Source organism: Oryctolagus cuniculus, chromosome X, assembly GCF_051225735.1.
Source record: "Oryctolagus cuniculus isolate XC-2025 breed Fujian yellow rabbit chromosome X, ASM5122573v1, whole genome shotgun sequence".
Classification (NCBI taxonomy): Eukaryota; Metazoa; Chordata; class Mammalia; order Lagomorpha; family Leporidae; genus Oryctolagus; species Oryctolagus cuniculus.
In genome coordinates this window covers 6,566,688-6,593,842 of record NC_142888.1, presented here as the reverse complement: position 1 = coordinate 6,593,842, position 27,155 = coordinate 6,566,688, and the positions used below count along the sequence as shown (strand labels likewise).

The following is a 27,155-nucleotide window of genomic DNA, read 5'->3' as shown; positions in this document are numbered from 1 at the left end:
AAAGTTTCCCACCTTTAAAATATTGTTATCAATTTTTAAAACTTACAAATATCATATAGTACTACTGTTTAGACCAGACAGTATACATCTTTGAGTTCTAGTTGACTCAAGGACTCCAAACTTGCATTCAGCTAATATTAGTAGTAGTAGTGTACACTACCATTATTGGGCTCTTACCCTGTTTAAGACACTGTATCCATTAGCTTTTGTGGCATAAAACAACAATTTTAAATTTATCTCAAAATTTGGGCTGGTGGTAGAGGCTGGGCTCAGCTGGGCAGTTCTGGACTGGGCTGGCTGTCTTGTAAGTCTTCAGTCTGCTGAATGGTTATACTCTGGTGGGTTGGGGGCAACTGAGCTGCATGTTTTCTGACTTCCAGCAGGATAGCCTGAACTTGCCTACATGGCAGCAACAGAGTTATAAAAGAGCAATGGGAGGTGTGCAAGTCCACTTGAGGCCTAGGTATAGAACACATCTGTCACATTCCAGTGTTCAAAGCCAGTAAGAAGACCAACCCAGTGTTAAGGGGTGAAGAGAGAGACTTTGCCTCTTGATATAACTACAAATTTACTTTGCAGTGGAGTGTGGATACAAAGTAATTGAAGTCATTTATATGTAAATTCTACAACAGACACTATTTAGTTGCTTTATATTGATAATGTCATTTAATCTTCATCACACTCTTGAGATGGGCAAGATATCTTTGAATAGAATATTATAGACTGGGAGTTTGAATAACATAAATTTTATTTCTTACAATTCTGGAAGCTAGAAGTTCATGACCAGGTTTGCATGTATGGTCCAGTTTTGATGAGGGCCCTCTTCTGGGTTGCAGACTGCTGATTTCTTCTTGTATCTGCACATGGTAGAAAAAGAGAGAGAAGGCTCCCTGATCTCTTATAAGGTCTCTAATACCATTCATGAAAGCTCCATCCTCACAAATGAATTGCCTTTAAAAGGCCTCACCTACAAATCACACCCCATTGGAAATTAGATTTTAGCATACAAATCTGGGTTGGACAAAAACATTAAGTCCATAGCACACTTCACCCATTTTAAAGGTAAGAAAGCTGAGACTCAAAATGTTGATTCTCAAGTACTCAAATTAAGTCTTCAACTGAGATGAAAATATATGAAAACAAATATGTGTGAGGAATCCTTATCCAATTCTGTGGATGCTTAGAACTCAACTGTACTTTCTGTTCTTTTGCCACTATCTCATACCCTACCTCATTCTCAAGGAGCAGAGTAGGTAGCAGTGGGTCTTGCTGTCCACCTAGAGTTTGAAACAGTAGTAAATGCTAGCCTGCCTGGATTCAGAAGAGTGTTAGTGCTGGATTCCTTTTTGCTGTACCTCAGAAATTTATCAGTCCCTCTCCTTCCTCCATGGTCCCCATGTCAGGCAAAACTTCCACCTGCTGTCTCTTGGACACTCTCTAGTTCTGGAATTCACCTATTAGCATACTTACTTCCAAAGCCCTCAACACAGTTCACTGGGCTGATTAAGCTCTAGTCCCCTGTCCCAAACCCTCACCATTCTCCTTTTCTCTGTAGCTAACTAGTAAATACACATTTTGTTCAAACACAGCCAAATAGAGCTCCCACAAAGCATTTGGAGAAAATCACCGACAAGCACTTCAGAAAGGAACCTCTATATGGTGCCTAGAGATTTAGGAATCCTGTAATTCTTCCGTTATAAACATTGTGAAAGCCCTATCCCATCCTTAGTCTATGTATTACAGAGGCTTAAAATTGCAAATGTCCTTAGGAGTTATAAGCATATTTGATGAATACCTAGGGAACCAGTTTCATGAATCCTGGGTTGTTGAATGCTAGCTCTGCATATATTGGAAAAGCATGATTGATTTGCAAACTGTTGGGGACAAATGCCTTGTTTTTCTTCTGGCTTGGTTTTGAATAGAGAGTAGGAGGTTGGGCGGGACAGAGGGGGAGTTGAGCAAGAACAGCATTGTTGTGCAGGGTTGTGGATGCCCCTGCACAAAGTCTGAAACAAAAACTAGAGACTCATTCGGCAAACAGCTTTTAGGATGAGTCATGGTGAGGGAAGTGGGGCTGGGTGTCCACTCTTTGTGATGCCTGGGATCATGGCAAATATTTAAATGCTCAGGAAATTAGAGTGGGTGGGAAATCAGAAGAGGTTGAGAAAAAGAAGAGTTATAAGCTTCACCAACTTTAAAGGAAGAAGAAAAGGAGACCAGTCATTCAATATTATGAATTTCAACTGGGTAGATTTTAGAAAGCCCTTAGAAACCCAGGGGTTTGGAAGCAGTAGGAAGCCTGGATTGGCCCCTCCACGTCAGTGGTTCTCAGACTTAGCTACATCTTAGAATCACTTGAATAAAAATCCCAAAGCCCTTTGTTGCTCTCCAGACCAATTACATCAGAATCTGAGGGAGTGAAGTCCAGGCATCTGTGTTTTCTAAAGCATCTCAAGTGATTCCAGTGTACAACCAGCGTACAGAACCACTGCTCTAAGCAGAACTGGACACATAGTTGCTATCTAAGAAGACCCATACCAGCTATAAAAACCACGAAGAGTGACATGTAGCAGAATCTTCATGAAAAAGAATACCACAAAATACAAGAGTTGCCCTTCTGAAAAATTGTTCAATTTGGTTTAATATTTTAAACCATTTTCAAATGGCTTATGTTCAATATACTGTACACATACAATACAAAAGCAAACATGTCTTAGGTTTTATAGACCTATTGTTTGAGCTTGTTTTCAATATTTAATCTATCAAGGCAAAAGAAAGTAAAGGAAACCAAAGTTCCCAGATAGCATCCTATTTTGCTATTAAGTCTTATCACAAAATATACAAGTTTTGATGGATTCTGTTTTAAAAATACATACAACATCCCCTCCCAATGCTTTCTTTCATGATTATGAAATTTAAATTAGAACTAAAATAAATTATCTCATGAGTTGTAACAAATAATACCATCATTCAGTAGGATTTTGTTGGATGATAATGTGTAATGACTAAGCAACAAAATCTTTAATGGCTTTCAAAAGGAGGCTACATATGGAAAGTATGGTTCATCTAATATCTCATTGATTTTATTTATTTTTAAAACTTTTTTAAAACTAGAACATTTGTGACTAATTGTTGAAATTCTCAAGATGAACTGGATGCTGTGACAGCTTCCATCTTGGGATTAGGTGTTGCTCCTACACGGAATCCATGTCTGAATCTGCAGTATATGATTTTTAGATGCCTCATTCAACCAGGCCCAGTGGTATTCTGTCTTTTAGCCTAGGCACCATAATTATACTTTCTCTTTCACTTAGTGGGGAAACTGTTTTTTCCACAGGTCAACTTCTGAAGGTGGTAGGCCTTAGAGCCACAGTGTAACACAATGTGTACATATAATTGCAACTTTTTCACACAATGATGTCCCTTCATTATCTTGCCTTCTACTTATTTATTTGAAAGCCAGAGAGACAGAGACTTCCCTTCCTCTGGTTTACTCCCTCAAATGCTTGCAACAGTTGGGTCTGAGCCAGGCTAATTACAGAAGCTGGGAATTCAATCTGAGTCTAACATGAGTGTGGCAGGAACCCAAGTACTTGAGCCATCATCTGCTGCCTCCCAGGGTGCACATTAGCAAGGAAGCTGAGCCAAAACTTGAACCCAGGCATTCCAATATGGGATGCAGGAGTCTGAACCAGCACCTCAACCAGGAGGCCAGATACCTGACCCCATGTAGCGTTAGCCCAAATGCAATCTAGTCTCCATAGAAACTAAGTCAAGCCTTTAGCTCAATTCAGTTATACATTCAGTTATATTTTTACTACTATTAATATTACACAATCTTAGCTGTGAAATCTTATTCATCTTTTGAAGAAATTGAAAACAAGTATTATAAGCACTTGCTGTTTTAGTAAAAAATGACGATGATGATCTATCGAGGCCACCTTTGTCCCAGGTTAAAAAAAATTACAATTGGATGGTTAATAAGAAACTTGAATATGATTCAAGTATTGGATCTGATAATAGAATACATGGCTTTGGAATAGCAGTGCTTATCTATATCTTTTATCTATATGTACTGCATTGATATAGCTATATCTGTCTATATTTAATATGTATTTTATACATATATATATAAACTTTATAAATTTTTCTCCTCTACCAGCTTGGAAGTAACACATTTTTATGTCCATTTGTTAACATTTTTACACACATCATCAACAAAAACTGAGTAATATTTCCTTGTGTATAATGAATGTTTTAATTCCATATAGATTCTCATTTATTACAGATTCTATCTAATTTTATTCCCCAAAGTAGACATTAATTAGTTTTTATCACTAATTTTCTCCTATTTATTATCAATATTATCCATGTAGATGGCTTAAAAGTTCAATAAATTTATAAGGCTTCTTGGGAAAAATGGCTGTGTTCTGCCTCAGCTTCTCTACCATTATCTGAACCCCAAAGAGAACCACTTCTAATGCTATTAGTTCTTTAGGTTTTACTGCCATATTACTAAATAACATACTTATATTTCTGCTTCTTGGGTTTTTGGCTTTAGAAATTATTTATTGTCTTTCTAGCATAGGAGACAGAATGTTAAATCAACAATCTACATTATGGCACTATGGCTATATAAATTGTAGTCCAGTTGAGCCAGATAGTGTGCCATGGACTTGTTTCCTTTCCTATGGAAATTTTTGCTTTCTCTGACCTTAATAACTGTTGCTTTTTTTTACTTTGCTTTTTTACTTAGTTTTCTATATACTTACACAAATTCAACCCCAACCTTCTCCCTTATTATATAAATCTCTTCTCAATGAACTTGAATTCATTCTAGAATGTTTGGCTGAGCCTTTTACTTGAGGAATCTCATGTCACTTTCTTATTGTCTTCTCTCAGGCTGGTCAGATTACCCCAAGTAGAAACTTCCACTGGAGAGTATAAGTCTTGTCACCATTCTGAGTACTGGGTGAGAGAAGAAAATTGAAAGTCTTAATATTTCATGTGTAAACATGGACTTAATCTTCCTTTTTCATAAGTTGTTTTCAGTCTAGAACCCCCCCCCCCCCCACTCAATAAAGACTACCTAAGTCTGGCCCACATTTGAAAAGGCAGTTGCCTGGCTGGGTAATAAGAGGTGGGAGAGATGTGAAGATTTAATTGCTTCTTAAAAAGATTTTCAACAAATTTTATTTTGAAAACTACATGTCCCTACACTTCAGAAGTTAACTCACACCTCCAATTCTGTATTCTGCAATAAAAATCAGATTACTCTAGGTTTAAACTTCACCTACTTTCCTTTTTCCATATTGCGCGCTCTCTCTCTTTCTCTCTCTCTCTGTGTGTGTGTGTGTTGTGCTTATGAATTAACACCTTTAAAAAAACTCATTGATATTTGTTTTAGTATGGTTTCAGAAGGCCATGGAAGCAAATGAGTATATTCAGCTTTGGCAAATAAGATGTTTTCAATATATCTTCCAATTCCTTTACTTACCATTCTCTTTTGTGTTGAGTCCTTTCTTTGGGATGATTACTCTTCATAAAACATACCCTTTAGAAATTCTTTTAGTGAAAGCTTTTTGTTGATAAACCCTCAGTTCTTTAAGTCTGAAATTTATTTATTTTACATTTTTCCTGAATAATAATGTGTTATATGTTACAATTCCAGATGGGCAGTTATTTCCCCTAGCATACAGAAAATATTAATCCATCATTACTGTTGAGATATATGTTACATCTTACTCTATTCTCCATGTACCTTTAATCTCTTTTATATTTGCCAGATATGCATCTTTGTGCAGAAATCTCGATAATCTTTCCATATGCCTGTCTTCAGTTGAATTTGTGCTGCTGTTTAACGTATCCATTGAGTTTCCTTTGCTTCAGTAACTACATTTTTCATTCCTTTAAGTAATATTAATCTGTCTGGGAATATTTGTTACTAAGCCATGTTATGACTTCTCACTTTAAGCATATTTGTTTTGTGTTATATAGCCAAAACGATTAATTCTGTCACCTGAATTTTTAGAAATTCTAATTCTACTGAGTTTTGCTCATAGTACTTTTTCTCTATGTGTTCTCTAACCTTGAATTGAGAGTTTTTATTTGATTGGCCTTTACCTGAGGGAATCCTTGAGGACTAGAGCATGACCCTATTGAAAGGGGTTGAATTTTCTTATGCCAGGCAAACTCAGAAGCACTTTAATTTCTTATATTGGCTTGGGGCTTATACAAATATGTAACTTGTGGCCATTTGAAGCCCACATCTTCAGGAAAGAAGTCTATGGTCTCGGATTCTCAGGGAAGAGGGATTTGTTGTTGTTAATTTGCTTTTGTATCCAGAGCCCAGGTATTTGTCACTAAAAGTTCATTTGTCATATTCTTTAGCTAGTAGATTCTTTTGTCAATTGGTATTTTTCGAAGAATTATTGAGGAAGGTCAGTTCAGACCACAAACCTGGCTGCTTAAGCCACCAGAGCTTCAGCATCACCATCCATTTTTCCACACTAGTTTCTGGATGTTACAATATTTTTATCCTCTCAGACATTCCTTACTTTCTTGTATGCTCAGCTATGCATTTGATATGTTTTTGCAGCATATGAAAATGTATTTGAGATGGGTTTGGTTGGTTTTTTTTTTTCAAGATTATTGCTCTGCTGCATTGCTAGAAATAGAAACCATGGGATTGCTTGCTTAAAACGGGGGAAGACAAGAGACCCAGTAACATAGCTGAAAAAATGTTGAAGCTAGTGAACTGGCTTAAGAAGAAATAAAATGATACCTACTAAGAAAACATCAGACAAATCCACATTGAAAGACAGTGTACAAGATATTTCTCCTATGCTCTTAAAAAACATTTAGGACACAAAGTAAGGTTGAAGAACCATCAAATTGGAATAATTAAGAGATCTAATGGCTAAATGGAAGGTGTGGTCCTAGATTGGGATCCTAAACTGGAAAAACAGCTATAAAGGACATGATGGAAACAATCATGATGAAATTTGTACATGAGCTGTGTATTAGATAATATTACCATATTAATGTTCAGTGTCCTGATTTTGATAACTATAGTACAGTTACTTATGAAAAGATACTTGTTTTTATAAGATACATATGGAAGTATTTAGGGGTAAAGGGACACAATATCTCCAAATTACCATTAAATGGATCAAAAATAATAATATGCACATACATACATATACATAGACAGAGATTGATACAAAGAGAATGATAAAGCAAATGAAGCAGAATATAAACAACTGGTAAATCTAGACAAAGGGCATATGAAATGCCTTGTACTATTTTTCCAACTTCTTTGTAAGCTCGAAATTGTATCAAGATAAGTAAGAAAATGAGGAAAAGCTAAAGAACCACTTTGGAAGATGTCTACTTTTACAAAAGAGAGAAGGAATAGGAACAGGTGAAGGAGGCACGAAAGAACTGGTTATTGATGTAGGAGCATAATTAAGTGAGCATAGTTGACCAGTCATGACATCTTCCTTTATTCAGGACAATGTCCACTACCTGTGTACCCAAACAGATACATCAGAAAATATTTCAGGTCAAAGGGAGTCTCATGTCCCTGCAAACAAATGATATAGTCACTTTGTGAATTACCTAAACTAAGTAGAGTTATGTTTCATATGATTTACTTAATAAATATAATACTGTTTTTTTTTTTTAAAAAAACCTCTGCTTTTCCATATTAAATTGGTATCTGTGGAGGAGCTGTAGTATGACAGCAACTGACAGTAATCCCTTCAAAAAGTACTGAATAGAACTATGCCTTTAACCCAGAATAATATACAATTAGAGATTTTTAAAAAGATTTTACTTATTTATTTGAGAAGCAGAATTACAGCGAGAGAGAGGGAAAGACAGAAAGAAAGTCTTCCATTCTCTGGTTCACTCCCCAAATGGCCACAATGGCTGGAAATGGGCTAATCTGAAGCCAGGAGCCAGGCGCTTCTTCCGGATCTCCCATGTTGGTGCAGGGGCCTAAGCACTTAGGCCATCTCACACTGCTTCCCCAGGCCATAGCAGAGAGCTGGATCCGAAGGGGAAAAGTCAGTACTCAAACTGACGGCCATATGGGATGCTGGTGCTGCAGGTCGTGGCTTAGCCTACTACTCCACAGCATCAGACCTAATTAGAGATTTTATAATTACTTTATATTAATGAGAATGGTCCTTTACTTTATAGGGTTTGAAGTTTTCAAATTTTAGGCATTGTCTCCAAATCAAACTTTGGGTTGTTATGCTAAAATTATGAAATGCATAATGTAATTTGATAATATTGTGTACCAGCTGTTTTATATTACTCTTTAGCAACTACTTTAGTATCCTTGTTGATAAGGCAATGATTTTGCTGAACAATTGGGGAAGAAATTATCATACTTCTTTCTTTAGTAGTTAAGATGTTTAAAAATCCAGCACTCACTGCTGTTTTAGAAATGGTGAGAGAAATTGGAGGGTGGAGGATGGGGGGAAATCTGATAGAATTCTACCTTAGAAGGCAAACTGCCCACTAAGATTTTCTACCCTCATTAATAACTTTATTTAAAAATTTAAAGATATAATTAATTAGGCCATATAAGTGCCATAAATCAATTACATATCTGTAAAATGATTTGCTGTATTTAAAGTTAGTTAACCTTGTAGCACAGGTGTTGGCAAGCCTTTTTTTATAGAAAGCTTTTATTTAGTAAATATAAATTTCGTAAGTACAACTTCTGGATTATAGCAGTTCTTCCCCCCATACCTACCCTCCTACCCCAAAACCATACTCCCTCTCCCATCCCATTCTTCATTAAGATTCATTTTTAATTATCTTTATATACAGCATATCAACTCTATACTAAGTAAAGATTTCAACAGTGTGCATCCACACAGACACACAAAGTATAAAGTGCTGAGCTTTTTGTAAAGGAACACATAGTACATTTTTTCAGCTTTGCAGGCCATGAAGTCTTACTGCAACCAATGAACTCTTCTGTTGCATCATGAAACCTGTCATAGATAATATTGAAATGAATAGGCATGACCATGTATCAATAAACTTTGTTCACAAGAACTGGTCGTTGGGTGCACTTTATCATTACCTGAATTAACATATAGATATATTTCATGTTGGAATTATTCAGCCTTATTTTAAGGAGAACTCCATACCTGAAAAGGAAAAATTTTGAAAAAACAAAACAATTTGGAAAAATCACCTTTGTTATTTATGTCCCACTACTGTTTTGTTTCAATGAACAAAAATGTGGAAGGGCCAAGTGTTGAAATGCAAACAATGAAAAATCGCTCAATGAGATTATAAAACTATCTGAGATAATTGAGAAAAATGAACCAAAATAAAATGCAAAAAAAGAAAAATTAGAGATCTAGTTTCTATTAAAAAGCAATAAATGATGATCTCATTTTGCTATATCTTCTAAACACTGCCAGTTGCCATGCCCTTCAATCACCTATCATAGTTGGTGGAGAGAGTCTAAATAGGTCACTCTTTGGTCTCCAAATCATACTTCGATTGAAGAGGTTTATTACTGAATACAGGAATCAATGAGTGAATTTATATTTTTCGTAGTACATCTTCAAATTCAAAAGTTCTTCGTCACAAAGTGTGAGTTTGGCACTTAGCATTATTAGCTTTCCTTAGATAAAAATGTTTTCACCCAAATTACCCATAAGCTTCTTCACTTGAGTAGTATCTTTAATTAGCACGACAGGCAAATCCTATCTGTTTTGTAAAGGAGGACCATTGTGTTATCATGGTCCCACATTATAATCTCATTGAGCAGCATTTTTCAATGAGTATTAGACATGTTTCAGTTACCTCAGCAACAATTTGCAGTTCAAGTTAATAAAATCAAAAATAAATTCTTTCAGAGCTTAAAAGTATTTATTATCCATAAGAAATGTGTTGACTTACTCATAAGGCCATTTTCCAGTATCCATCAAAATATGCTTTTATCACTTACCAAATTCTTTTCTTGTACATTACCTCAATAGATTCTATTAATGTTGTTAAATATGTCACCTTAAAAGGTTCTTATTTTTTTGAACAAGGGTGTAAAAAATGCACACTTACATTCCTACATACATCATATTTAGGAAGCTAAAGAAGCTCTGTTTGGGCAGAAACGATGCCTTATTCATTATTATGTCCCCAGTACAAGTACTTTTATGTAATCAGCACATTATAAATATTTATTGAATGAGTAAATGAGTGAATGAGAAAATAAGACAATTATGAAAGTCTCTACTATAGAAATTCTGAGATATTTAATGTTTTTGCTTAAGGGAAAATGGCTGACAAATGGAAGTAGGACTGGAATGCAGATAAGATGCAATAATGTATATAAATTGTTTAGTACAATGCCTAAGACATACTTAGGTGTTCAGTAAATGTACTTTTATGATATTTTACATGCATATTCAAACATTTACTTCCCACTATAGCATACAATAATAATGGTGCATTTGATAGTAATAGAAAATAATTCAATATTTTGAGTAAATTAAGTTTTATTTATTAAATAGCATCTACTGTAAATACATACCAAGAGTCCCAATAAGTTTCTTTCCTTAGTTTTTTACATTATCAATGATTTGATTTAAAATCTAAAAAAAATTAAATTGAATTTTACGCCAATTTTCCTGTGTCAAAGAGGAAAACTTCCATTTAGTGTATTGTTCCCTTTAGAAAATCCTGAGCCATTTGCTCTGTAAATTACCATGAATTGCAAACAAAAGTCCAGAAATAGGCCTGTGCAAACTCACACCAGTCAGGCAGCTCTCTAAATAGCCTTGCTCAAGTCCTATTTTAAATACCTTCATTATTAACAATGTCATGTCATCCTTAGATCTGATTACTGTGCAGTGAGCCTTCTCTTGAAATAATATTTCAACAATTTCATGTAGGCATTGCAGACTTTAGAGAAATTATTTAACTGCATTGCTGCCAAACCAAGCCATCTATTAATATAAAAGAATCATTTACTTTTATATGCCAGCCATTTAGAAAGTGTCACATTTTAGTAAGGATGGAGATTTGTTAGTGTTTCAGTTAAGGCTCATATTTATTTTTTCAAACTCACATGAATTTTTCTTTTTTAATCTTCCTAAAAGACTTTTAAAGGTTGTCTTTAGAGAGACTGTTTGTGTTTTACTACCAGATTATTATTTTACTGAAAAACACGAAAAGAGTGATTTCTTGGTCCATGAAATGGGTTTTTCTGACATTCCTCTTGTTCTAATGACATTCTCCAGCATCTTTCTTTTTACCCTTAGTGACGTATAATTTGTATGCAAAACCTGCATATTACTAGTGTAGACAACTTTATGTCTTTGGACACACATACACACTCATGTCGCTATCACCACAATCCAGCACCTTACTTTTGCCATAGATATTTTAACTGTGTTTTGAAAAGGCAACTGTGGGGCCATTTGTCATAGTGTGTAAAACTGCCACTTGTCATCCCATATACACACTGGTACACTGGCATCCCTCATGGACACCAGTTTGTATCCCCACTGCTCCACTTCTGGTCCAGCTTCCTGCTAATATTAGTGTTTGGGCACCTTCCACTCATGTGGGAGGCCTTGTTGAAGCTCCTGGCTCCTTGCTTTGGCCTGGCCCAGTCCTGGCAATTGTGGCCATTTGCAGGATGAGCTAATGAATATAAGACCTGTCTCTTTTTGCATTCCCCTCCCCCCGTCTGTAACTCTGACTTTCAAATGAATAAATAAGTCTTTTTTAAAATTAATTAATTAATTTTTTTTGACAGGCAGAGTGGACAGTGAGAGAGAGAGACAGAGAGAAAGGTCTTCCTTTGCCGTTGGTTCACCCTCCAATGGCCGCCGCGACTGGCGCGCTGCGGCCAGCGCACCGCACTGATCCAATGGCAGGAGCCAGGTACTTATCCTGGTCTCCCATGCGGGTGCAGGGCCCAAGCACTTGGGCCATCCTCCACTGCACTCCCTGGCCACAGCAGAGAGCTGGCCTGGAAGAGGGGCAACCGGGACAGAATCCGGAGCCCCGACCGGGACTAGAACCCGGTGTGCCAGTGCCGCAAGGCGGAAGATTAGCCTAGTGAGCTGCGGCGCCGGCCAGAATAAATAAGTCTTTAAAAAAAAAGGCCAATCTAATTTGCCTGCCTTTAAACATGATACTGATATTTTAGAGAGTAATTTGAGAACGATGCTTAAGGTGAGAAAAGGCAGAAGAATAAGTTAATATCAAATCAAATGGATTTTCCCAAGAACATTCAGCCAGGTTTGAATTAAAAATTTTCCTCTACAATGATCCAAGAAAAAAATCACTAGTATTTAAGAGCCAATGGAGGTCATTAAGAGGTCAAAAAAATCCAAAATGTATGCATCTAAATAATCAAAGAATGGATTGCTCTAAAGAAAAATAATCCTTCCTGAGTAAAATATGAGTATGTAATATAACCTGTAACATGGACAAAGTGGGCAGCTAAAAGCTAGGGAATCATGAGTAGCTATAGAAACTTACTTTTTCCTCGGCTGATTTACAGAAAGATGTGCTGAGCTATATGCCCAAGTAATTGAAGATGAACTGCAGAGTAATTTTAATTTTGAGAGGACTTTGAAAAGTAAGCTTATTGTTCTAAATATTTTTGGCATCTGGGATTATCCCTTTTTTGATTACCCAAATAGATCTCTTTCTGGAATCTTTTCTCTGCCAACTCCTTCTGATAACTCCTTCAGAATCAATAATACTAGTTGTTACTTGTCAACTGTCTCTTGAGTGTACAACTACAACTTGATTGCCAATCATGTCTAGACACTTTGATTAAATTTCCTCAAACTTTTTGCCAAGTTTCCCAGCTAAAACCTGGCACAGTTTCTTTATCTAAACCCTTAAACATGCAAACACAAGGCTGACTCCAAATTCTATTGAAGACATTAGTATTTCCTAAAGGAGTTAGAATACAGGAAGAAAAACCTTATAACTGGTAGTCTTGTAATTCATTGTCACATTATAGTCTTTTTCTCCTCCTCTCCTCTCCTCTCCTCCCCTCCCCTCTCCTCTTTCTCCCCTCCCCTCCCCTCCCCTCTCCTCTTTCTCCCCTCCCCTTCCCTCCTGGTGGGAATATGAGACAAAAGAAATGATACGTTTTCAATTTCACTTTTGAAATATCCACTTGGGCATTGAGTCATCAAATTCCTTGTTCCTTAAGAAGAATGCCAGCTTAAAGATTGGAGTGTGTTACTCTGAACACTCTTTTATTCAGTACTGTCTATTCCATGTGTTTTCCTACAACTACATTCCTATGAATCCTACTCATATATATTTTTCCACTTCATATTTCTTTTATTGCTTACAAAATTACTCTTCTTGGAAATATTTCAGATATCTCAAATTAAGCGTTTTTCATTCCTTAAAACTATATTTACCGTAGATCTTTGTATTTCAATATGCCTCTCAATTCAGTTACTGAAGTCTATTGGTTTCATCACTATCTTTTACCACATCCTATCCTACCCACCTCGATACATAACCACTCAATGATCAAAGCCTGGCCATCATGTTTTATTATTGTTTCTGACATCTGTGCATTTTTCTTTGTTGCAACATGGTTCTCAGTACTCGACTTTAACTGCACATGGGGAATGACTGGAGAGCATTTTTTAAAAGCTATTCACTTACTTATTTGAAAGGCAGAGAGAGAGAGAGAGAGAGAGAGAGAGAGAGACTTCCATCCACTGGTTTTCTCCCCAAATAGTTGCACCAGTTGGGCTGGTGCTGGTGCTGGTGTTGATGCAAGGTAGGCCAAAGCCAGGAGCCTGGAACTCCATTCAGGTGTTCTACATGGGTGTCAGGAGTCCAGGTACTTGGAGAATCTTTCACTGCTTTCCCAGGAGCATTAGCTGGGAGTGGGGTTGGAAATGTAGCAGCAAGGACTCAAACTGGTGTCCATATGGGGTGCTGCTGTTACAGATGGCGACTTAACCAGCTACGCCACAAGGTAGGCCTGAATAGAGAGCATTGAAAGTTACTAATGTGGGATGTTTGCTATTGACCAAGATAGAATAACTTGAACTAAATTTACTATCCTGCCTGAAAGATAAACAACAGATCCAACTAACTAAATGAACCTGTGTATGATCAACATGAAGACTAAAAAAACATCAAGGCACAAATCATTTTAAATAATTGATAAAAATCTTAAGGGGCCAGCGCTGTGGAGCAGTGGTTTAAAGCCACAGCTTGCAATGCTGGCATCCAGTGTGGGTCCATTTCGAGTCTAGGCTGCTCCACTTCCAATCCATCTCCTTGCTATTGAGCCTGAGAAAGCAGTGGAAGATGGCCCAACTCCCTGGGTCCCTGTACCCATGTGGGAAACCCAGAAGAAGCTCCTGGCTCCTTGCTTCAGCCTGGCATAGCCCTGGCCATTGTGGCCATTTGAGGAGTGAACCAGCGGATGGAAGATTCTTTCTCTCTCTCTCTCTCTCTCTCTCTCTCTCTCTCTCTCTCCTTCTCTCTCTGTGTAACTCTACCTTTCAAATAAATCAATAAATATTTTTTTTTGACAGGCAGAGTGGACAGCGAGAGAGAGAGACAGAGAGAAAGGTCTTCCTTTTGCCGTTGGTTCACCCTCCAATGGCCGCTGCGGCCAGCGCACCGCGCTGATCCGCCAATGGCAGGAGCCAGGTACTTACCCTGGTCTCCCATGGGGTGCAGGGCCCAAGTACTTGGGCCATCCTCCACTGTACTCCCTGGCCACAGCAAAGAGCTTGCCTGGAAGAGGGGCAACTGGGACAGAATCCGGCGCCCTGACCGGAACTAGAACCCGGTGTGCCGGCGCCGCAAGGCAGAGGATTAGCCTAGTGAGCCGCGGTGCCGGCCAAATCAATAAATATTTTAAAAAATCTTAAAAGCCACTGAAGGAAAGAAAATACAATACATAGACAGTAATAGAGATAAGTATTGTAGCAGACTTATTAGAAATAATACAAACCAAAAAATAATGGAACAATCTATCTTGAATGGTGAAAGAAAAAAATATCCTGTCAACCTAGAATTTTATATCCATTGAAAATATCACTTGAAAGTGAAGGTGAGATAAATATTTTTTCAGATATACAAAACCTGAAATCATTCATCAAATAGAATTGGACGATGAGAGATGTCAAAGGAAGTAATTCAAGCAGAAGGAAAATATCAAATGAAAATCAGGATCTATATAAAGGGATAAAAAGCACTGAAAACAGTACCAGTATGGGAAAATACAGCTTTTTTCATTATTTTACTCTATTTCAAAGATAAATAATGATTTAAAGCAAAAATTATAACAATGCATTTGGAGTTTAAAACAGGTGAGTGGAGCGGAAGGATGAATGACTCAAACTTGAAAATTAAACAATAGAAATTACCTGATCAGAATGGCAAGGAGATAAAGTGAACAAAATGAACAAATCCTCAGGGACTCATAGAGAAGATCTAACATTCAAGTTGTCACAGTCTCAGAAGCAGAGGAGAAAGAGGGCAAAGGCTAATAAAGTATCCAAAGACATAATGGCTACAATTTTCACAAGCTTGATAGAAGAAAAAAGATTCAAAAAACTGAGAGATTTTTCTCACATAGGAAAATGTTAAGGAAATCCACACCAAGACACACCATGACCAAACACCTGAAAAGTAAAGACAAAGAAAAATCTTGAGGGCAACTAGATGAACACATTACCTATAGAGTCACACAATTAAATGGCAGCACATTTCTTATCAGAAACCATAGAGGACAAAAAGAAGTGGCACTTCATATTCCATGTGCTGAAAGAAAAGAATTGTCAACCTGAAATCTCTTAACAAATACACTGAACAAACATTCACTAAACCAATCTTCAGGAATAGAGGTGAAAGTGATGGCCAAGATAAAAACAACTAGGAGAATTTGTCATCAGTAGAATAACCCTAAAAGAATGGCTAAAGAATAATTTGTTTAAAAGAAAATGATAAAAGAGGGAACCTTGAACTTAAGTGAAAAAAAATGTAAAAATATAGGTGAATATAATAGTTTTCTTTTCCTTTTGGGTTTTCTAGATTATGTTTGATGATTGAAGTAAACATTGTAATACAGTCTGGTGTGAGTATTAAAGTAAGTGGAAAAAGCATGGAAGACAATGATATAAATAGAAGAGGTAAAGGAATGTTAATGGTAGGGGAGTGTCTCTATACTTCACTCAAATTCATAAACTGTTGACACCACTTCTGCTGAAGCTACTATAACATTCTGCTGAAGCTACTATAACAAAACACCACCAAATACCTGGTTTAAACAACAGAAGCATTTCCTCTCTGTTTTGTGTGCTAGAAGTCTGTGCCACCATGGCCAGTCTCCGGGGAAGCCCCTCTTCCTGTCTTGAGGATGGCTGCCTTCTCTCCATGTTACCACATGACCTCTTCTTTGTGTGGGAAAGGGGTGGGGGAGCAGAAGGAGGAAATAAAGAGTACTCTGGTACCTCTTCTTTACAAGACACTAATTCTGTTGGATCAGGGTCTCACTTTTATGACCTCAGTTAATCTTCATTACTTCATTATAGGCCATATATCTTAGTAAAGTTATGTTAGGGCTTCAGCACATGAATTTTATGAGCATTAAATTCATAACACTAGTACATTATTATATATTATATATACACACATACATATATATGTACTTCAAAAAGTTCATGGAAAATGTGAATCAACTTTTAATTCTTTTTTCCGTGAACTCTTTGGGGGTAAGCTAATGGTGAGTGTGTGTGTGTGTATGGGTATATGTGTGTGTGTGTATTTATGTGCATATAGACAGAGACAAAGAAATAAAAGATATCTAAAACAGCTACTACTTAATACTACAACTTAATACTTTATCCCTTTTAGTATTTTTTTGTTCTACTTAATACTATTGGTTGAACTCTGTAATTAACACACAATTATTCTTAGGTGTTTAAATTCAACTAAACCAAGGTTGCATCATGAAAAATTGATTACAATCAATTTATAATATATTTTGTAATCAGAACATTTGATTGTTCCAGTCTTGTTCTTTGATTATTCAAGTTTCTTGGTTCTATATGAATTTTAGGGTTATTTTCTGTTTCGTTAAAAATATTTGAATTTGGAAGGAATTCCATTGAATCTGTATTTTAACAATACCAAATTTTCTAACCCAAGAACATAGGTTATCTTTTTAATTATTTTGTCTTAATTTCATTCTTCAATGTTTTGTAGTCTTCAATGTATAAATGTTTTGTTTTCTTATTGTCTTTGTAAGTATTTTGTTGTTTTAAATTTAATCAAAATGCAAAAAAATAAAAGTTACTAAAAACTTTCAAAAAGAGATATACTCAAAAGCCCTATAAATGAAATGAAATTCTAAAGAATGTTCAAGTAATCCAGAGGAAGGCAGCAAAAGAAAAGAGGAAGAAAATTTAAAAAATAAATAAATAAATAAATAAAAATGGTAGATGTGTCCTAGCATGTGAAAAATTATATTAATTACAAATTAGCTAGAGACAAAAGTTGAAAAACAACTTTTTGGGGGTAGTTATTTGTCCTAGAAGTTAAAATGTCCACATCCCATATCAGAGCGTCTAAGTTCAATTCCTGGCTCTTGGTCCTGATTCAAGTTTCCTGGTAATATACCTCCTAGGAAACCTCAGATGATGGCTCAAGTACTGAGTTCCTGACACCCAGGTCAGAGACCTGTACTGAGTTCCAGGCTCTGGCTTCAGCCTCACTCAGCACTGGCTGTTGTGGATTTTTGTGGCGTAAACCAGCAGATGGAAGATATTTCCTCTCTCTCTCTCTCTCTCTCCTCCCTCCCTCCCTCCTCCCATTTATTTTATCTTATTTTATTTTGTATTTTATATCAGGATAGTTTGAAATTTATAAAAAATGATCAATTCTTATTTATCCATGTCTCCATCAAAATGTCATTTCTTCTGGAACTTCTTTGATCAGTGCAGTTTCATCAAATGCTACTCAGTACATAGGACAGTGTGTCACATACAGTAGATACTCAACAAAAATGTGATATCATCAACTTTTCCTTTGGCAAAAATCTAATGGCACATGGCACATGCTTATTCATTCATTCAGGAGATTTTCATTGAGTACCCACTGTGTGCTAAGCTCTGTTCTGGGCAATGAATATATTTTGATCAACAAGTGTAACAGGATACTGCTCCCAGGAAGCTTATATTACAAAGAAGAGAAACATTCAATGAGTTCATAAAGGGAGGAAAGAAGGAATTTATAAGAAGGAGGGGGATAGAAGCCATTTGCTTCTTACTCCATTCGCTAAAGGTCTCTATGCCTTTTCTGTGAGGAATTCGATTCTATCTGATATCAATTCTTCCATTTCTCCATATCCAAATAAAGCTTTTCCAGGGTCAGCCTCATATAGTGAATGACCACTTAGGTAGTTCAACTTTAAAATACCCCAGAAAGTTTTTCTTAATGATATTTTGAAATACTTGTTCTCCCATATGTTACTTGGTACTAAAATATCTTTCAAATGTGAAAAATATCTTTCATTCCACACTTAGAAATGAGACTTCAAACACAATATTTTGGTGCCATAATTATGGGTGAATGAAGAAGAACTAGGAAGGCTGTTGAACCAGGTGGTTCACTTCAAGGTTCCCACATGCCAAACAATGAATTAAGATAAATTTCACAAGGCACACAGCAGAAGGTAGAAGAATAATCATCATCATCACTTCTTGGCCTTTTGGCTGAGATCAACTGTAAAAAAAAAGCATCAGTGGGAAAAGAAAATTCTCAGGCTGGGGTCAGCTCTCAGAGGTGATCATCATCCCCTAATTTTTTCCAGTATCCATTGGAACATATTTTTCTGGGCCTGGTTTGAGTTTGATTCCAATGAAGAGAATGAAGTTTTACTCTTGAGTTGCTCTTGCTGTGGAGCAACTGTGAGATATGTAATTAAGTGATGTAAAGAGGCTGTTTGGAGACAGAAATCTGCATTTAGGATGCTAGTCACCCCAATACTGGGACTGCAGAGCACGTGAGATGTTGAGTTCTCCATGTGTGACTAAGGTGGAGGTAGAAGTCAGACAAAAATCCCACCAATGCCATCGGAATCTTAGCTGGGCACTGTCCTGCTGGGAAATGATGGCTTCTCCCAGATTCCAGCTAGCTTATTTTCCAAGGAATCTGGTGTGGTGGTCACCTGTGTCATGGTCAAGTGATCCTGTTTCTTGCATTATGATTACTTTTCTTCCCCCTCTCTCCCACTCTCCTTCTCCTTTCCTTGGCAGGGGATGGGAAGAGAGAGGGTTGAGGTGAAAGTGGGCAATTAGAATTAGATTTTTTTTAACTTTCATTTAATGAATATAAATTTCCAAAGTACGACTTATGGATTACAATGGCTTCCCCCCCATACCGTCCCTCCCACCCACAACCCTCCCCTTTCCCACTCCCTCTCCCCTTCCATTCACATCAAGATTCATTTTCGATTATCTTACTATACAGAAGATCAGCTTAGTATACATTAAGTAAGGATTTCAACAGTTTGCTCCCACACAGAAACATAAAGTGAAAAATAATAGATGATTTTTTTTAAATGATGATGAAATCAGATCAGACCTATTGTCATGTTTAATCCCAGTGAGAGTCAAGTTGGGAATTGATAATTTCTTCTTTTTTTTTTTTTTACAGAAGATCAGTTTAGTATACATTAAGTAAAGATTTCAACAGTTTGCACCCCCATAGAAACACAAAGTGAAACATATTGTTTGAGTACTCGTTATAGCATTAAATCTCAATGCACAGCACATTAAGGACAGAGATCCTACATGAGGAGTAAGTGCACAGTGACTCCTGTTGTTGACTTTACAAATTGACACTCCTGTCTATGGCATCAGTAATCTCCCTATGCACCAGTCATGAGTTTCCAAGACTATGGAAGCCCCTTGAGTTCTCCGACTCTTATCTTGTTCAGACAAGGTCATAGTCAAAGTGGAGGTTCTCTCCTCCCTTCAGAGAAAGGTACCTCCTTCTTTGAAGACCTGTTCTTTCCACTGGGATCTCACTCACAGAGATCTTTTGCCAGAGTGTCTTGGCTTTCCATGCCTGAAATACTCTCATGGGCTTTTCAGCCAGATCCGAATGCCTTTAGGGCTGATTCTGAGGCCAGAGTGCTATTTAGGACATCTGCCATTCTATGAGTCTGCTGAGTATCTCACTTCCCATGTTGGATCACTCTCCCCTTTATTTATTCTATCGGTTAGTGTTAGCAGGTACTAGACTTGTTTATGTGCTCCCTTTGACTCTTAGTCCTTTCATTATGATCAATTGTGAACTGAAATTGATCACTTGGAATAGTGAGATGGCATTGGTACATGCCACCTTGATGGGATTGAATTGGAATCCCCTGGTATGTTTCTAACTCTACCATTTGGGGCAAGTCAGCTTGAGCATGTCCCAAATTATACATCTCTTCCCTGTCTTATTCCCACTCTTATGTTTAACAGGGATCACATTTCAGTTAATTTTCAACACTTAAGAATAACTGTGTATTAATTACAGAATTAAACCAGTCATATTAAGTAAAACAGACAAAAAAGCTACTAAGAGGGATAATGTATTAAGTTGTTCATTAACAGTCAGGGCTATGCTGATCAACTCACCGTTTTCCATAGTGTCCATTTCACTTCAACAACAACGTTTCTTTTCATTATTTTAATCTATATTAATACATTTTTCAATCCAACAATATCTCATGACCATTGCTAGGTTATATTTGAGAATCCTAGCACATTGGAAACCATGACTTTGGAAATTTACCTTGAAGTATTTCTATTTTACAGTCACATAAACTAATTCTCAAATTCCCCACTGAAACCTAAATCAATATAGACATTATACATCTATTAGTTACTAGAAAATGGCTGAAGGTTTTTAATTAAAAACTTTGATCAAACAAGGAAAGACAATACTAATTAATTATAAAATACTATAGCGAATAAGCATTGTCTCAGAAACATCAAAAGTTGAATATATGTGAGATACATCTCAATTTCAAAGAAAGAAAAAATTCTGAAGTAATTGAGTGCAGCTTCTTATTCCGTGTGCTTAGCATTCTATATTTTAGCTCATTAAATTCTCTTGTTTTACAGATAAGAAACTTTCACATGACTATTATCTTCAGCTTCCAATTGTCCTATAGGTGAGTTTCGGCATTTTTATTTACCAGTAACCTTTCTTGGTTTAACCAATGCTGGTTTTCCTTTCAGAGATGACTTCTTTAAGCCACTTGAGGAGATCCTTTGACTAGCCTATGGTACTTCATAAGGATTTTAAACATTATTTACAGGGTGATTGAAAAAGGTGTCTTGGTGACCAGCTGCTTTGAGCATGAACACATGTCTGTGATCATCTGCTGTTCAGAAAGCTTCACCATTCTTGGAGTGCTTGGGTTCATATTTCCTGCTTATAAATGTATTTGTTCAAGGAAGAGCTACTGGAAATGAGACTTGATCTGTCTCTTTACTATAATAGTCAGCTTTAGCGATAAAATAACTTTCATTTTCTTAACCCTGAAGATTTTTTGTCTATGCAAAAAGAGTGAATACTATCTCAATTATCTCTGCGTGTTTTATTCTTTGCAGTCTTAAAGGACAATAATTAATGATTCAAGGACAAAAATCTCATCACTCTTCCTGATAAATGGTGCTCAAATCTGGAAATGCAGATTTAACAATGCAGTTCTGAAAGACAGCTTCATTTAGACAGAAAATACCAATCAATATGGAATCAGGCCACAGAGACCTAGATGCATTCTAAACTAAAAGCATACACATATTAGCCTCTCTGATAAGACGGATTGCAGATCTGTCTTTACTAATGCCAAGTAATGTTCCTTATTTTCATTCAAAGAAATATAATCAAAGTGTTTCCCTCTTTAGGGCCTGCGCCAGGCACATGCTATGCAGGTACAGTCAAAACTGGATGTCACTGCAGCTAAACAAATTTCCTGCCTGTTAGTCATGGGTTCCCATCTCTTTCTTCTGATATTTACCCTTTCTACCATTGTCTTGAAGTGACTTCACCTTTCTTCTTTCAGAGAAAAAAACCTAGTTTATCAATTATTAAGTAGAAAACAATACCACTAGCCATTGTTTGCCTTCCTGTGAGAAGCCATTCACCGCTCCGAAGAGATGGCTATACCTCATTTGCCTTGGACCATGCATCAGGAGCCTTTAGAAGTTGGTTAGCCATTATTCTGAGAAAATAGATCACATACAACAAACAGTCTGGGAAAGTGAGGACAGAAGGGTTCAAGGTGAATTACAATTTCATAAAGCCAATTGCACACTGCCTAGATAATGACAGAGTCCTTCCTCCTTCCCCTTTGTCTACAAGTTAGCTCATGTTTTAAAATTAGTATCTACTTAGGTCTAATTAAAGAATAACTACTACTGATAGCCTGAAACTTTGAAGAGAAGTACTGGTAGGAACCCTCCTATTTAGATAAATAAGCTACTAGAATATGTCAAAACACACAAATATCCATAGTGGATCATCAGCTGCTATTATAATAAGGAAAAACACCTTGAATTTCTGTAGGTAATCAATTCATGGTTGTTCATATAATCATCTGGCAAGGATTTATTGAGTGTCAATGTGTCCAATATAGTTGAAACTTCAAGGATAAATTTCTACTACTATAAGATAGCATGTCAACAAGCTACATGGAAAGCCAGAATTTAATTTCAAGGAGGTTTCAAGAGGAATTCCAATCCAAAAACTGCTACAACTTTTTGCAAGTTATAATTTCTGTGTAAGAAATCTATTTACTAATTTTATTTTTTAATTTACATTTTAAAATCATTATTTTTTATTAACAGTAATTACCCATGTTATGGATAGCAATGGAACATTTTGATACCTGCATGCATTGTGTACCAATCAAATTAGGTTAATCAACGTTTCTCCCTCTTTGTCATTTGTATTCTTTTTTTGATAACTTGTCTATTCAGCTCCTTTGCCCATATCTTAACAGTTGGTTGATTTTTCTTGTTGAGTTATTTTATATATTTTAAGATATAAATTTATTTTTATAAAAATTTCAAGATCATGCATTTGAAGGACCTTCATAAAGATGCAGGTGGTAGCCTAGTGATTAAGATGCCCATATCCCACATCAGAATACCTGGGTTAAATACCTGGCTCTGGCTCTAGACTGCAATATTCTGGTTATTAGTCCTTTGTTAGATAAGTAGCTTGCAAATATTGTCTCCCATTCTCTGTGCTGTCTTTTCCCTCTGTTGATTGTTACCTTTGCTGTGTGGAAGCTTCTGAGTTTTATTTGTCTAGTTTTCCTTTGTTATCTGTGCTTTCATATAATTTTCCTTTGTTATCTCTGCTGTGAAGGTCTTATCTCAAAAATCATTACCTACAGCAATGTCTTCTATGTTATATTCTAGCAATTGTATGCTTTGGGATCTTACATTTAGACATTTGATCAATTTTGAGATGATTTTTACATATGGAGGACAGAAATATAATTTCACTTTTCTACATGTGCATATCCAGGTTGCCCATACCATCTATTAAAGATACAACCCTTTCTCCAATGTATGTTCTTGACAACTCTGTCAAATATCAGTTGGCTATGTGTAACTAGATTAATATCTGTGTTCTGTATTCTGTTTAATATATATATATATAAAATTTTTATGCCAGTACCATTTTGTTTTAACTACTTTAGTTTTGTAATATGCTTTTAAGAATATTTATTTTATTTGTTTGAAAGAGTTACAGAAAGAGGTATAGTCAGAGAGAAGGAGAGGTCTTCCTTCTGTTGGTTCATTTCTCCAAATGGCTGCAATAGCCAGAGCTGAGCTGATCTGAAGGCAGGAGCTAGGAGATTCTTCTGGGTCTCCCAGGTGGGAGACAGGGCCCAAGGGCTTGGGCCATCTTCTACTGCTTTCCCAGGCCATAGTGCAGAGCTGGATCGGAAGTAGAGTAGCTGGACTTGAACTAGTGCCCAAATAGGGTACTGGCACTGCAGGCCAGGGCTTTAATCCACTGTACCACAGCACCAGCCCCTGTAGTATGTTTTGAAGTTATGTATTGTGATATCATCAGCTTAAACATCATCAATATTATTATTAGTAGTAGTAGTAGTATTTCTTTGGCTATTCTACTTTTTTGTGGCTCCATATGAATTTTAAATTTTTTCTAGTTCTGTAAATGGTAAATGTATCATTGGTATTTTGATTGGAATTACATTGAATCTGCAGATTATTTTAGGTGCTATGGAAATTTTAACAATATTAATTTTTCTACTCTATGAACATGGAATAGCTTTCAATTTTTTATGCCCTCTATGATTTCATTTATCAGTGTTTTACAACTTTTATTTCTGTGATCTTTCACTTCTTTGGATAATATTGTTCCTAAATTATTTATGTGTATAGGTATTGAGAATGGAATTTTTTTCTTGATTTCCCTTTCAGCCAGATCTTTAAAGGAGAATACAATGCTATTTATTTTGGGTTGATTTGGTATTCTTCAACGATACTAAACTTGTTTATCAGGTTTTTTTTTACAGGCAGAGTTAGTGAGTGAGAGAGTGAGAGAGAGAGAAAGGTCTTCCTTTTCCGTTGGTTCATCCCCCAAATGTCTGCTACGGCCAGCGCACTGCAGCCAGCACGCTGTGCCAATCCGAAGCCAGGTGCAGGGCCCAAGGACCAGGGCCATCCTCCACTGCACTCCCGGGCCACAGCAGAGAGCTGGACTGGAAGAGGAGCAACCAGGACAGAATCTGGCTCCCCAACCGGGACTAGAACCTGGGGTACCAGTGCCGCAGGTGGAGGATTAGCCAAGTGAGCTGTGGCACCGGCCATTGTTTATCAGTTCTAACAGCTTTTTGATGGGGTGTATAGGTTTTCCATCTGTGAATGTAGATATTTTGAATTCCTCTTTGGAATTTGGATATCCTTTATTTACTTTTCTTTCCTAATTGTTCTTACTAACACTTCCAAAACTATATTGTTGGAAAGCACTGAAAGTGGAATCCTTGTCTTCTTCCCGATCTGAGATGAAATGCTTTCATTTTTTTTTCTACATTCAGAATGATAGTGACTAGGGACTTGTCATATATTGCTTTGATTATTTTGAAGTACATTCCTTCTACACCTATTTTGTTGAGCATTTTTTCTTGCAGGGTTATTGAATTTTATCAAATGCATTTTCTGCCTCTATAAGATGATCGTGTGATTTTTGTTCTTTTGATATGATATATGACTTTTATTAGTTTGCAGATGTTGAACCATCCTTGCATCGTTGGGATAAAACCAACTTGATTTTATGTGTGAATTTTTTATTTACTATTGCATTTGGTTTGATAATAGTTTGTTGAAAATTGTTAACATCTGTGTTCATCAAGAAAATTGGTCTATAGTTTTCATTTTGTATTGTGTATTTGGGTGTCAGACTAATACTGACTTCATGAAAGGTATTTGGAAAAGTTCCATCCTTTTCAGTGTTTGGAATAGTTTGAGAAGTATTAGAGTTACTTCTTTAAGTGTTTTTGTAAAAATCAACTATAAAGTCCTCGGGTCCTGGACTTTTCTTTGATGGCATACATTTAATAACTGCTTCAAGCTCTCTATTTGTTATTGGCCTGTTTAAATTTTCTGCATCTTGCCGGCGCCGCGGCTCACTAGGCTAATCCTCCGCCTAGCGGCGCCGGCACTCCGGGTTCTAGTCCTGGTTGGGGTGCCGGATTCTGTCCCGGTTGCCCCTCTTCCAGGCCAGCTCTCTGCTGTGGCCAGGGAGTGCAGTGGAGGATGGCCCAGGTGCTTGGGCCCTGCACCCCATGGGAGACCAGGAAAAGCACCTGGCTCCTGGCTCTTGGCTCCTGCCATCGGATCAGCGCGGTGCGCTGGCCACAGCGCGCCGGCCGCGGCGGCCATTGGAGGGTGAACCAACGGCAAAAGGAAGACCTTTCTCTCTGTCTCTCTCTCTCTCACTGTCCACTCTGCCTGTCAAAAAAAAAATTTCTGCATCTTTTTAAAATTTTGGTAAATTGGAATGTCTAGGAATTTATCCATTTATGAAGGTTTTCCCACCTATTAACATATACTCATTCATAATAGTTTTATTATCCTTTGCACTTCTGTATTGTCAGTTTTCTTGTTTCATTTTCATCTCTATTTTATGTTTTTTTCTTTTTCATAATCTGTATAAAGTTTTGTCTATTTCGCTGTCCTTTCAAAAAATGTTTCTTCATTTTGATGTCCTTTTGATCCTTATTATTTCTTTCCTTCTGCTAATTTGGGGTTTGGTTTGTTCTCTAAATCTTTTAGTTACAACATTAGTTTATTTGAAGACATTCTGTTTTTTTATATATGCACCTATTGCTATAAAATTTCCTCTTAATGAATGCCTTTTCTTATCCCTTAGTTTGATGTGTAGTTTTCACTTTAATTTGTTCTTAGAATTTTTTGATTTCTTCAATGATCTATTGGGTTTTCAGGAGCATTTTGATCGATTTCCATATGCTTGTAAATTTCCTGTTGTTGTTCTTGTTGGTTTCAATCCTTTGTAGTTTGAGAAGATGCATATATTTTAAAAATATATTTAGCCTTTATTTGTTCTGGATTATTTTTTCATGTCTTGATGAGAAGAACATATATTCTGTAGCTGCATGATGAAATGTTTTGTAAATGTCAGTTCCATTTACTCTGTAGTGTGGTTGAACTGATACATCCTTTTTGATTTCTGTCTTGATGATTTGTCTGTTGGTGATAGTGGAGTGTTGAAGTTACCAACTATTATTGTATTGTAGCCTATACCCCCTTTCGATATAATAATATTTGCTTTATATATTTAGGTGGTATGGTGTTGGGTGCATATATATTTATAATTATTATATCATTTTGCTGAATTGGTCCTTTGTTTTTTACGTATGTATTTTATTTATTTGTAAGAGTGTCTGAAAGGGAGAGACAGAGACCAAGAAATCTTCCATGCACTGGATCACCTCACAAATGACTATACTACCAAGGCAGGGTCAGACTGAAGCCAGGAGCCTGGGACTCCACCCAGAGCTCCCATGTGGGTGGCAGGGACCCAAGTACTTGTGCCATCATCTGCTGTTT

The 27,155-nt window shown here is 36.6% G+C and overlaps 1 long non-coding RNA gene across 3 annotated transcripts in view; it reads left to right on the top strand.

The window, feature by feature from the left end:
- LOC149119541 (uncharacterized) overlaps nucleotides 1-27,155 on the top strand; it is a 387,982-nt gene that overhangs the window by 98,913 nt on the left and 261,914 nt on the right. For all 3 annotated transcript variants that reach the window (XR_016228489.1, XR_016228490.1, XR_016228488.1), the window contains one exon: nucleotides 21,162-21,211. This is a non-coding gene — a long non-coding RNA (uncharacterized LOC149119541). The remainder of the gene's footprint in view (nucleotides 1-21,161; nucleotides 21,212-27,155) is intronic.